Source organism: Podarcis cretensis (genome assembly GCF_951804945.1).
Source record: "Podarcis cretensis genome assembly, chromosome: 2".
NCBI lineage: Eukaryota > Metazoa > Chordata > Lepidosauria > Squamata > Lacertidae > Podarcis > Podarcis cretensis.
The window spans coordinates 104,246,007-104,260,425 of NC_137171.1; the positions used below are offsets into that span (position 1 = coordinate 104,246,007).

At 41.6% G+C, this 14,419-nt stretch overlaps 1 protein-coding gene across 3 annotated transcripts in view; it reads left to right on the forward strand.

The window, feature by feature from the left end:
- The window catches only part of FHIT (fragile histidine triad diadenosine triphosphatase), a 1,061,423-nt gene that overhangs the window by 48,710 nt on the left and 998,294 nt on the right, over positions 1–14,419 (forward strand). The window lies entirely within an intron of this gene.

Genomic DNA, 14,419 nt, shown 5'->3' on the forward strand with positions numbered 1-14,419 from the left:
TCATGTTTGAACCGTGGCTTTGTTTCACCCTAGACAATCCACGATCTGAAAGCCAAGGCTTGGTCTTGGCTTTCTGATTGTGCAGCTGCCTGTTACGTTGCCTGGAGCAAGCATTTGCATTTTAGTTTTTTGACTGCGATTTTATTATCTTTGCATCGGAATAAACCGAACCACTTGTTCAAGCAAACCTGTGCGCTCCGAATCGGGGAGATTCTTAGAGTTACCAATAGCGCAACAGCCCACTCATTACAAGCATGAGGAGTAACTTTCGTTGGAGGTGAGCTAAGGGTGGCTGTCCTGCTGCTATACGTCTCTGCTCAGGAACACATTGCTGGATGTATTTTCTGAAATGGGAAGCAGTAAGCCACGAAAGGACAAATAAACAAATACTGGAGAACAGGACCAGCTGAAGATACTTTGTTGCCCGAGGCAGTGCAGCAAATGGCAGCCCCTTCCCAATCAACGGGCGTAGTTTCAAAGGCTAGACAAGTGACTTTGGCATCTTGAGGCAAAACCCCCACCTTAAAAAAATATCCCAACCACCCCACATAGACCTCTCTGATAGAATGTATTCAAGCATTTTAAAGCAACTAACAGTTTGCTTCCCATCCATGACATCAAAAATTAGTTACTTGAGGCAGCCCCCTCACTTTGTCTAACAGTAGGGCTGGCCCTGTCAGAAATGCAGCACTAAGTTGTATCTTTTGGGAAATTGGGGAAATGCAAAGCTATCAGAGTCCTTAAAACTGTTATGTAATGTGCAAGACACCTCCTTTTCATGGCAAAGGTCCTAAGAGTGGTCTAAAATATCCTGTAATTTTGTATTCAGCTTGAGCAACAGTTCTTTGTTTCTGTGGTGAGCTTATTTCTTTTCGGTCTCCAAAGAGGTAAATGTTGGAATTGGGAACTGAGATAATTAAAGCAGCCTAAAACATAAATTGCAGATTTAGAAACTGAAGATTGTTACATTATGCAGTGATATGTGAGTTATTAGTCTTGGAATGCCATCAATTGTAAACTAGTGTGATCAACGACTGAAAACATTGGTTAAACAACAGATTTATGTAATAGACAGGAAGCAAATCCATGCTATGGTTTGTTCTGTGAGCAGTATTTAATTTCCCCCCCTAAGCATATTTGCATTTTATGGTTCACTAAATTGATTTTTTTTAAACAGTTTATATGTAGAGTCAGACTGTTCTATGGGTGGAAGCAAAAAAAGAACTGGTTGTAGTATGTTGGAAATGTTTCTAGAAAGGACACCTTTGGAGGAAGAAACGAGCACATCTGTACAGCAACAGCTGCTTATGTGCTTGGGCCCAATCCTTAGAGATGTGCAACTAGCTCTGAACAGCCTACATGCCTTAGACTTCCCTGTGTGTCTCAACACGTGGCAATTAAAGAAGTGTCATCTTAGCACATCTGCCCAAAGATGTATGATCGTGCTCTTGACTTGGCTGGAAAACTCTTGCCAATCTATGAATTGATCGCCAAATACATTTCCCAGACATGTTTAATAATACAATAATAGTAATGCAGCAAAGTGAGACTGATTGATCGAATAACAAGGCTGCAAATAGAGATGAAGGACACCAGAGTTAATCTCACATCCTCGAGCACTTATTGATGGGGCAAAATATGAGAGCAAGTGAAATGGTATTTGGACACAGTCTGTGGAGTGTAGTCGGAACACATGAGCTCGTCAGCTTTGAAATTGGATTTTGAATTTCTTCCTTTCTGTTTATTTTATTAAAATATTTCTATATGTTCCTTCCCGGCTCAATGTGAGACACTTAAGGTGGTATGCAGCAGATCAAAATAGACAAAGGTAAAAAAATATACCACAGTAAGGGAGCAACCCTTTTCACAAGAAACTGGCATGAAGCAAGTTGGTGTAAGTTAATTGGGAGCAAAGTCACGCCAGATCCAAACCTCTTTCAGTGATGAGGCTGCTGCTGCTGCTTTGCCTAAGCCTGGAAGAAAACAACAACAAGAGGCCAGGTCACATGATTGAGCAGAATGGGCTTCGGATTCAGAGCCCACCATGGTGCTGAAATAACCCTTTGGGGAGGATTTACACCGGACTCACTTCAGCCAGCTTCAGCTCAGCTGGTGGAGCCCCGGGATGAGCAAGTTACTCTGGCGTTTCTTCAACTGAGCTGGGATTGAGGATTTAGCAGAGCCAGGAACCAGCTGACTGAACCAGAGGCCCACTGGCATACTAAACTGTTCATCCCAGCAGATCTTGTCCTGGGACTGCCGCCTTAATCTGGTATATCCTACATGGGCTTGAATTAGCAATCCCGTGATACCTGTAATTTGAGCATTACAAATATTGTATCTGGTTTCCTGTTGTTGTTGTTGTCGTCCCCCGGCCACTGCTTGGGAAAACTATCTCTTCTTAAAGTTGTACTTCATCCTAAGTACATTTCCTTTGACTGATTCATAGCATCCCCCCTCCCCGACTTTTGTTGTTGTTGTAATGTGTTGTTTTTCCAGAATCCTTTGATAGTGATCTATCACCAATATATAGTTATGTGTTGATTAGTTAAGAGAGAGAGGGGTGGGGTGGGGGAGAAATCTTTAGAAACTGATGATCTTTTGCATTGGAATTGCATTTAGACAAATAATAGCTTGTCACTCGCATCTCCTGGCTTGTGCCTGAGTGAGTACATGCACTTTGGTTCATTATCTCCAAATTAGATTGTCTTGTAACCATCTTCTGAGTGCCTTCCTCCCTCCCTTTACTCTTTTCTGCTCCTTATATCCAGAAAGCAATTGCTATTGGTATTGCAGTTGCTAAACCTGGAACTGCGGCAGAAAGAGATGCTGCGACCCTTGTGTGGGTAGCACATCTGTTTGTGCCCCCCTTGTTGCTACCACCTGCACCATATTCCCAACATTGTTGGGGAGAGTCAACTTGGGTGGGTGGTGATAGGGGGCACAAGAGACTCAGTGGGAAAGAAACAGGCGATCCCCATTGTGGTAGCAGAGTTTTTTCTCTGGATTAAGCCTGATTAATAAACCCAGGCTTTGCCCTCCTGGCGTTTTGGACTACAATTCAAAAATCTGGAAGACACTGAGTTGGTGAAGACATTCAGAACAAGTCTTCTGCTAGTTCCCAAATTGTGAAACAAGAATATACATATCTCGTGCTGCTTCTGGATAATATTCAGACTTGGGCAATCCTTTCAGAAGAAGGAAATTTCATAGCTGCAGGGCACCTACCAGGAACACCTCTATGTAATAATAATAATAATAATAATAATAATAATAATTTATACCCCGCCCATCTGGCTGAGTTTCCCCAGCCACTCTGGGCAGCTCCCAATCAAGTGTTAAAAACAATACAGCATTAAGTATTAACTCCCCAAAACAGGGAACTTCCCTATTAAGAGTACACTCCCAATTAGGTTTAGGGAAGAAAGTTTATGCCTCATCTATGCTTCTTTTTTGAGCTGAGAGATCCATGCTGCATGACAAACTGCTTTGGAAACCTGAGAGCAAAAGCAATTTATGAGAATACATTGAGGTCAGGTGCTATAAGGAGGCAAAGGCAATAATCAGGATTCCAGTGGGCTGGTGCAGCGTCCGTAGCTCTAGGGATCCTGTTTTTTGCTTGATTTTTGATCACGCCGTATTCATAAAAGGCATGTGGTTGGCAGCCTGTAAATGCAGTAATCACAGGACTTAATGATTTCACACAAGATAACTGTTTGTTGAATAATTTTTGCTTGCTTTCTGCAAGCCACAAGTTGCATCTCCGCCTCAGTTTTGTTAAGGTCAGCTCAGGTCTGCTTTGCTTTCCCTGTTAAAATCCAAGGCAAGCGTGCCAAATTGCTTTGCCCCAGCTTAACCCTCACTTCATAAGAATCTTTTAAAATGCTACAAAAGGCAAGCTTATGTACACATCTACACACACACACAAATGTGGGCGGTGGGGGGGGGCGTGCGGTGGCTGCAGAACCATACTTAATCTTTTATTTGTATTCAGAAATCAAACTATATAACAACCAGTTTTCTATGTTTAGAGACTTGAGCAATAAAATATGTATGCATCTATTTAAAGAAGCAGCACTTATTTTCTCAGTATGTGTGCTGATTACAAGTGTCTACTGAATCCATTCGGAATACTGCTCCAAGGTCTGATTATCCCCATAATAAAGGGGGTCGTAATTTTTAAGGAGTGGCAAAGAGTGCTCTCAAGGTATATCTGGCAGGGTAAGAAGCCGAGAATTAAATTTAAGTTATTAACGGATGCAAAGGAAAGAGGAGGCTTCGCCCTGCTGGACTTGAGATTATACTACGAAGCAGCATGTCTTTGCTGGCTGAAAGAATGGATAAAATTAGAGAATAAGGAGTTATTAGATTTAGAAGGATTTGATAACAGATTTGGATGGCACGCGTATCTATGGCGTGAAAAGAATAAAATTCATAAAGGTTTCGGGAACCACATATTTCGGAGCTCACTAATAGAAATATGGGATAGGTACAAAAACCTATTAGAACTCAAAGTTCCACACTGGTTATCTCCATTAGAGGTTATGAGTGTAAAGAAAATAAATATGAGAGGTAACTGGATTACATATGGTCAATTGATAATCAAAGAAGGAGGAAAATGGAAACTAAAGCCATACGAACAAGTTAGAGAACATGTTTATGACTGGTTGCATTATTTTCAGGTTAATGAAATGTTTAAAAAAGATATTAAAGAAAAGGGTTATGTAGAAAAAGATTCAAAGTTTCAGACAGAAGTGATAAATAATGATGCTAAAATTCTCTCAAAAATGTACAAAATATTGTTGGAATGGAATATGAAAGATGAGGAAGTTAAATCGATAATGGTACAATGGGCCAAAGATTTTGGATGCAATATACAGTTTGAGGATTGGGAAAAACTGTGGAAGGAGAACTTAAGATTCACTGCTTGTACGGCACTAAAAGAAAATGTTATGAAAATGTTTTACAGATGGTATATCACACCGGTAAAATTAGCAAAAATGTATAAGACGTGTAATAAGTGTTGGAAATGTAAGGAAATAGAAGGAATGTTTTATCACATGTGGTGGGAATGTAAGAAAGTGAAGGGATTTTGGGAGATGATACACAATGAAATGAAAAAGATGTTAAAATGCACATTTGTAAAGAAACCAGAGATATTTCTTTTAGGGATTACAGGAAAGGAAATAAGAAGAAAGGACTATAAACTTTTCCAAAATGCAGTCACAGCAGCAAGAATCCTATTGGCCCAGAAATGGAAACAAGAAGAAATACCAACGGTAGAAGAATGGAGACTGAAGCTGACAGACTATGCAGAACTGGACAGACTAACTGGGAAAATCAGATATCTACAAGACCAAAAGTTCATCGAGGACTGGGGGAAATTTGTTGAATATCTGAAAAGAACGTGTGATGTGCAAACAACGCTAGTGGGGTTCCAAGAAGCACTGTGAAAGTTGAGATATATTGTTTGAAAGAAATAGAAGTGGGAGGGAAGGTTAATGGCAATATAAACAGAAGAAATGCGTAACTGGGAGGCAAATATGGATGATTGTCAGAGAAGCTGAAGGAAGTCCAAATAGAGTTAAATTTGTGGAAATTCTGATATGATTGTTTATTTGTGTTGGAAAATTAATAAAAATTATTATATATATATATATATATATATATATATATATATATATATATATATATATAAAGGAATACTGCTCCAAGGACACATGGTCAGATCAGGAAAGATGGCTTTGCACCAGTGTGGTTTAATTTCATAACAAAGTGTTTTTTTCTGGGGGGACGCAGGAGTATGTATACCCCTAAATATTTTGTGAATCTTTGTACTGTTGTCCATTTACTGTATTTATTTCCCCTGATTTGAAGTATAAAATGGTGATTTTCTTGAGTCAAAGTACCGCTAAACATTTTTCAAGAAAAAAAGCACTGTCATAACATGTACCAGTATTTCAGAAAATGAACACACACACCCCATTGGCATTTGACTCAGTCTGGTTGATCTGAATTTACATTGAAACATAAATTGTTATCTTCACGTCCATCATTTTATATTGCTTCATTGGTTAACATAAGAGGAAAGGTGACTATTGCTCATACTTAATCTAAGCACAACTACAAGGGTAGTTGAATGTTATCTGTTCTATCCTGTTTCCCCTTTGTTTTTGTTGAAACCACGAACAAAGAACTTACACATTGACCACTAATAATGAACCATATGTTGTAGATAGCAAATTTATTATGCTATTTTTGTGGTATACGAATGACATTAGAGGACTTGGTCTATTTGCAGTGGTACCTCGGTTCTCGAACGTAATCCGTTCTGGAAGACCGAAACGTTCAAAAACCGAGGCACAAAGGGCTTTCTGCAGATTCAATTGAGAAAATTGAAAAATATGCAGCGGAAGCCATTCAATTTCTGAGGCGCGTTTGAAAACGGAAGCATTTACTTCCAGGTTTTTGGCGTTCGGGTTCCAAAACTTTCATCAACAGAGACGTTCGAGAACCGAGGTACCGCTGTCTTTGTACCATATGTTATTCCTTTGATCCTTGTTTATACAACCCAATAAAAAGTTATTTAAAAAAGAAGAATTCTGCTCCAAGCATATCCTTTTGGTTTATACAAAGCTTGCTTTCTTACTAATATACTATGCTTGTAGGGTAGGGTTAGCATCCAGACTGCTGCAGTGCATTAAAAACTTTCAGGGATTTTGTTTTCTCTCTCTCTCTCTCTCTCTCTCTCTCTCTCTCTCTGTTTGTCTGTGTGTGTGTATTCACAAACATGAGCTGTACCAACCACAAAAATCTAGGAAAGTGATTTGTACATCCTGTTTACTCTTTGTAATTGGGGGCTTGGAAGGCCAGGTGGCGTTGGGCAGGTGTTGGCAGGTTGGGGAAGGCGAAACATGGTAGGTGATGGGCAGGCAATAAGGTTCGCTTACATCCTTCAGCCTTGCAAGAGAAATTGTTCTGAATAGGGCTCCCATCAAGAACACCTCTCTGTGTTACAGTGCTGGTGAGTTTTCTGTAACGTTTCAAATTGATAAGGAATTGTGGGAAACTCAGCTTGAGAATGGGAAAAAATGTGAACCTTAGAGAAACCAAAATGGAAATATTAATCCACCCCTGCAAGCTAAAGCCTGCTGTTTTAGCTGTGCTAGAAAGAAGTCCAGTGGTCCCAAAGGACTGGACACCAGAATTCCCAGTTTGAACCCCCTGTAGTGTGCAGTAGGCTTCTTTTTATACAGCTTCTTCTGGGAACAGAAAGATGTTTTTGAAAGACTAATGAATGTTGTTGTTGTTTAGTCGTTTAGTCGTGTCTGACTCTTCGTGACCCCATGGAACAGAGCACGCCAGGCACTCCTGTCTTCCACTGCCTCCCACAGTTTGGTCAACCTCATGATGGTAGCTTCCAGAATACTTTCCAGCCATCTTGTCCTCTGTCGTCCCCTTCTTTTCCAGGGAGTCTTCTCTTCTCATGAGGTGGCCAAAGTATTGGAGTCTCAGTTTCAGGATCTGTCCTTCCAATGAGCACTCAGGGCTGATTTCCTTCAGAATGGAGAGGTTTGATCTTCTTGCAGTCCATGGGACTCTCAAGAGTCTCCTCCAGCACCATAATTCAAAAGCATCCATTCTTTGGCGGTCAGCCTTCTTTATGGTCCAGCTCTCACTTCCATACATCACTACTGGGAAAACCATAGCTTTAACTATACGGACCTTTGTTGGCAAGGTGTTGTCTCTGCTTTTTAAGATTCTGTCTAGGTTTGTCATTGCTTTTCTCCCAAGAAGCAGGCGTCTTTTAATTTCGTGGCTGCTGTCACCATCTGCAGTGATCATGGAGCACAAGAAAGTAAAATCTCTCACTGCCTCCATTTCTTCCATTCAGACTAATGAATAGCCTGTACCTAATAACGATCATGCTAAATAGGGAGGCTGGGTTACCTAGTGCCAAGTGCATTGTGGGTTTTTTGGGGGGAACAAGCTAATGTATGTATGTATGTATGTATGTTTGTTTAGGCATTTTAGCCCTGAAAATGAATTGTCTAATTTTGAAATAGAGTTGAATTTTATGCTTGTCTTTCTTTTGTGCTCATTTTTAATTCTTTTTAAACATTTTTTTTATATTTTATATTTTTCTTTTTGCTGCCCTAGTAGATTTACTGCCACATGAATGCCCTGTAAATAATTGTGATGGAGAAGGAAGCCCCTTTATATAACCTCTCCTTTATGACCTCCTCTTTTCCCTGGTGCACGTTTTTGTAAGTTTCCTACCTTTCTCTGTCCTGCCCCTTGATCTATGATGTAGTAATACGTGGTCCAACAGCACGCTGGCTATCTGGTGTAAAGCCAGGTTTGAATGTGGGAATCTAACTTTTTCAGGGTGCATTTTAAAATCATATTGAACAGAATATAGACCGTTTATATTTGCAGACACATATTTTTTTTTAAAAAAAACAGGCTTTACATGTGTGAGGTAGAGTGCTTTGTGTGTGTGTGAGAGAGAGAGCATTGATAAATTCATAGAGATCACAACTGTATAGTAGTAGTAGTAGTAGTAATTAATTAATTTAGTATTTATACCCCGCCCATCTGGCTGGGTTTTCCCAACCACTCTGGGCAACTCCCAACAGAATATTAATATTAATATTAATAATAAAGCAATAAAACATCAAACATTAAAAACTTCCCTAAACAGGGCTGCTTTCAGGTGTCTTCTAAAGTCAGTTGTTTATTTCCTTGACATCTGATGGGAGGGCGTTCCACAGGATGGGCGCCACTACCAAGAAGGCCCACTGCCTGGTACCCAATAACCTCACTTCTCACAGTGAAGGAACCGCCAGAAGGCCCTCGGAGCTGGACCTCAGTGTCCAGGCTGAACGATGGGGGTAGAGATGCTCCTTCAGGCCGAAGGGACCATGAGTATCCTCTAGTCCAACCCTCTGCAATGCTGGAATCTTTTTGCCCCATGTGGGACTTGAGTCCACAACTTTGAGATCCGTTGACAGTGTTGACAAGTAGCGAAGAATGCTGTTGAAGAGTTATACGCAACAATTGTTCAACATAGTTACCAATAGCTGTCAATGATGCCTTGTCTGCTGTCTAAGAGCAAAGGCAATATATATGTCTAAATTACTTGGACAGAAATCCTATGTGCTTGTGTATATGTGGAATCTGAAATAGTTCAAACATCAGATTAGTTGGAGGAAAACACATTTTCACCACCATAAATGTTCCTTCGGAAATCTTGAAAGCAATATTTCATGCTTCCCTTCCAGCCCAGAGGTTTTTCCTCATTACATTGGGGACTGGGGGGGAAGAAAGAAAATTAAACAATATTAGAAGTGGTTGGCTTAGCTAGACTCCCTGATACAATGGCTTAAATCCATTACATCACCTTAAGAAAACCAGCCACAGCCACTTAGTTTTTTTTCTTCAGATGCTCCAACCCAGGAAGCACCTTCCTGTGATTAAAAAATGGAAGGAAGTATGGAACACATTGAAATTCAGTTTGTTGATGTGATGGAAAAGACATCCTGTACTTCATCTGCAGTGCATTTTAAGTAGTATAAATAGGCAAATATTCCCCTACCTCCCGTGTTTCTGGCTTCCACATTTTGTTGCCCGCACATGTAGTAATAGCACCGGCAACATTTTCTGGAACTTGTTTTTATATTCTGTGTTTGGGATAGCTTGTAGCCAGCGATTAAAGTGGGCAGGTTCACCTGGGCACAGAGCAATTTTCATCCATTTCACATTCACTGCTGTGCTTAGAGTACCAACAAGATATTCTAGGAGTTCAGAAAAGCATGCAATTTCCTTTCATCACTGCTCACCACAATTGCACATGGACGAAATGGGTGTTGTTTTGTACCTGGTTTATTGGGTCTGTTTAGATTAGCCTCCCCCACCCCTCCAGATGATTCTGTACTCCCAACTTCCCATCAACCTCCAGCCCGTGGGAGTCGGTGGTGGTGGGAGTTGTAGTTCAACAACATCTAGAGGGCACCAGGTTGGGGAAGGTTGTTTAGCCTGCTGTTGGTCTCTGATCTGAGCCAGCTAGCTGGCTTTCTTCATCACCATCACTTGCTATCTACTGCAGTGGTAGTTTTTGCCTGCCGTTGTTGCGTTCCCACCTGGCTACTTAGTTGCTTTACGGTTAAAAATATTTTATGGTTTTTGAAGTTGTATTGTAAGTTGCCATGGGATAAATGTAAGTGAGGGGCAGTATACAAATGCCTTATGACTTTTTAGTGAAAGTATGTAGGTTTCAAAATGGCTGCTGTTGATATAAAGAAGCATGGTGGCACTGTCATGCGTTGGTTATGGTGGGGGCTACAAGGCTGGTTGCCCCGGGTGCAAAATTGTTAGGGCATGCAAAATTTCAACACCTGGTGCTGCCTCAATACATTTGTGTGTTTCCATTGCTGGGATCCATTGAAAACAGCTTCTCCACGTGAACCAGGAAGTGACCTCTCCAGACAATGGGATGACTCTTCTTTTCTTATCTATGTGGACGCCGTTAGGATGTTTAATGCACAGGTGTACTCTGTCCGTTTTCCTCCCTCTGCTCAGCCTCGGGCACTGGCAACCCATGCTATGCCACTGGTTATGAATGACAGACATTGTGAGAAGTGTGCAGGCTCATTAAATCTTCTCATACATCAACAGATGGGTGACAGCATGTGCTGATGGGTTGGTGGAGACAGGTGAAGCAGGGCCAGGTTTGGGGGGATACTCAGGTTTAGGCTTTCTGGCAAACAGGCTGATAATGGGGCAACATGGGCATTCTTCTGCATCAAGAATTATGCTTGGATTTTGTATTCTGATATGGGCTGCTGTTGGCTTTTCAATTTCATTAAATCATCAGTTCATGGGCTGCTCAGTGCTCAGTAATATCCAGCCTTTTCAGGATATGCGAGAGGCGTGTGGTTCAATATCCTACATGTACTTGGAATTCTTAAAATTCTTAGTAGGTGACGATTTAAACGTTGTAATGGCAGTTAGGATGCCCAAGGCTGCAATCCTAAATATGTTTAAAGGTAAAGGTAAAGGGACCCCTGACCATTAGGTCCAGTCGTGGCCAACTCTGGGGTTGTGGCGCTCATCTCGCTTTACTGGCCAAGGGAGCTGGCGTAAGCTTCTGGGTCACGTGGCCAGCATGACTAAGCCGCTTCTGGTGAACCAGAGCAGCACACCGTTTACCTTCCCGTTGGAGCGGTACCTATTTATCTACTTGCACTTTGACGTGCTTTCGAACTGCTAGGTTGGCAGAAGCAGGGACCGAGCAACGGGAGCTCACCCCATCACGGGGATTCAAACCACCAGCCTTCTGTTCGGCAAGTTCTAGGCTCTGTGGTTTAACCCACAGCACCACCCGCATGCCTATTTACGAGTAAAATATGTTTACTCGTAAGTAAATTGTACCCGAATATGCCGAGCTGCAAGCATTGCAATCACTGGTGCAGCAAATGGGTTCTAGCCTTTTTGCTCAATTGGCATTGCTCGTTGTAGAACAGCGGGCATGTGGCCAGGTGAAATTCAGGACATTTGTCACCACCAAGTAGGAAAACCAGGCTTTCTCTCCAACCCCCCCCCCCATTTGACCCTGCTACACTTTCAATGATTAGAAGCCCGTATTGGTTTTTAGAGTAACCACTTCATCGAAAGCGTAATTATCACATGATTTCAGGTCCCGTTTCATATTGGTAAGGTTAGGGATTAATGCTTTATACTACTTGAAAGCGAAGTTTGCAATTTTCAAGCTGTATGCCATATTGGTTTCTAGCTCCCATTAGCAGGGAGGTCTTGAGGCTGCAGCTATTAGGCTAGTCTTAGAGTTTGTGATAGTGTGGGGATGGGAGAGAAAGTATAGCAGGGCACTTAGTACACTCTTTTTCTTATTGTTACTTTTTGAACTGTATCAAGATAGCAGATGAGGGAAGAAAATTGTTAATTCCTGAAAGCTGCAATAATGATCCCCAAATGACGATTGCCCTAAAACCAGAGTTCCCAAACTATTCCCTAGTAAGGCTCCTTAGGTTATTTTAAACAGTACAGTGGTACCTCGGGTTAAGTACTTAATTTGTTCCGGAGGTCCATTCTTAACCTGAAACTGTTCTTAACCTGAAGCACCACTTTAGCTAATGGGGCCTCCTGTTGCTGCTGTGCCGCCGGAGCACGATTTCTGTTCTCATCCTGAAGCAAAGTTCTTAACCTGAGGTAATATTTCTGGGTTAGCAGAGTCTGTAACCTGAAGCGTATGTAACCTGTAGCGTATGTACCGGTAACTGTACTCAAAGCTTCTTCAGTTCAAAAAGAGACAGATAGTGTGTCTGTCAATCTTCGTACTTCTGTTTGTTGCCCTTAATTCAAGCAGATTTCCAGAAAGAAGTGAGAACTGAGTACAAATAAGTCCACTTTGTTTACTGTAAGGCCTCCTGGGCAAGGAAATACTTGTGAAAAAACAAAGAATTGTTTTATCGATTTGACAGCACCAACAACTGGCACATAGACTTTCATCTTTTAAATTGCATGAGGATTGGCACTTGACCTGACGGGATCCAAACACGCATTGCAAGGGGAGGGAAGAGGGAAAGAGGAAATCAGAAGGGGAAACCATGCTCACATTTTGGGCAGATCAACAATACAGACTGGTTAAATTCCACAAGGAATCTATGGGATTGTAGTTCTCTGTGTGGTAGGGATACCTAGGGTTCTCCACCAGAGAACTATCAGCACCCAAACTTTGCTAAATACGAGGATTATTTGGAGGGAGCCATAACAGTTAAACTCGTGTAAGAGTGATTGGGATTCTGCAAACTGTGGCTGGTGTTAACTAGCCAAGTCAAAATTATGGTTGCCAGGGTCCTGCTCCTCCTCTTAACTTAGATTGCATCTCCATGAAAAGCCAGGGGCTTATTCCCAGCTTTCTTGCTCACCTCCCAAGTTCAGAGCAGGGTGTGTGGCTTATCTGTGCAGTTACTCTGGGTTCCCTCTCGTAGAATCATAGAATTCTAGACTTGGAAAGCAGTCTGAGAGTCACCTAGCTCAACCCCTTGCAATGCAGGAATCTCAACTAAAGTATCCTTGACAGATGGCCACCCAACCTCTACTTAAAACTTCCAATGAAGGAGAGTCCATCACCTTACGAGGGAATCTGTTCCACTGTCAAACACCTCTTACTGTCAGAAAGTTCTTGCTGATGTTTAGTCAGAATCTCCTTGCTTGAACCCACTGGTTTCTGTCCAAGCCTTTGGAGCAGGAGAAAACAAGCTTTGCCCATCTTCCGTGTGACAGCCCTTAAGACATTTGAAAACCGCTATCAAATCAAACCTATCCATTCTTAAGGAAATCATCCCTGAGTGCTCACTGGAAGGACAGATCCTGAAGCTGAGACTCCAATACTTTGGCCACCTCATGAGAAGAGAAGACTCCCTGGAAAAGACCCTGACGTTGGGAAAGATGGAGGGCACAAGGAGAAGGGGACGACAGAGGACGAGATGGTTGGACAGTGTTCTCGAAGCTACCAGCATGAGTTTGACTAAACTGCGGGAGGCAGTGGAAGACAGGAAGGAGTGCCTGGCGTGCTCTGGTCCATGGGGTCACGAAGAGTCGGACACGACTAAACGACTAAACAACAACAATCAAATCTCCTCTCAGTCTCCTCTTCTCCAGGCTAAACATACCCAACTCCCTGGTTTCAAGACTCCTGATCATCTGGGTCATCCTTCTCTGCTCATATATCCTCCCACCTTAGCTTGGTGATACATTCATGGCAGGTGGGCAGTCAGAAGACCAGTTTCCACCGCATTTTCACTGGCAGGTTGGAGGAGGCAACTGGAACATTGGTAATCTCAAAGGTGTGTGTCAAATATATAATATATAAAATTATTTTAATGAACCACGTAGTATAAAATAACTAATAAAATTATCATGGACTTCCATGACTCACTAGCAATCTCCCAGTGACTCAGAAATAAGTGGCTTCTAAGCTAGTGAGTGAACTGTGCACTTATAAATGATCAAGATTTAAATCAAATGTTGGGATAAGTGTTGTTTACTTTTTAGTAGACATACATAGGCTTGTGCTGCACATGTTTCAATTCTTAATCTACCAGTGTCTTTTTTTTTTTTAATCCTGTGGTATCAACACATTATTATTTCAGAACTTTGGCACTGCTATAATCACACCATATTCATGCAGTGCTTTCATTATCACCTATTTAACAGGGATCACCTGGCTGTAAACCAGCGAAGTTTTACAATGAATGTCCATTCTTTTCATCTCCATTTGGAGATGTTGCTTGTTAGCTTTTTTGCTTTTTTAAAAACCAAAATTCACACTTTGCCTTTAAAGCCCATCACTGTGTCAGGATTTTACGCTTGAAATTAGATGCATGGTGTTTCCAAG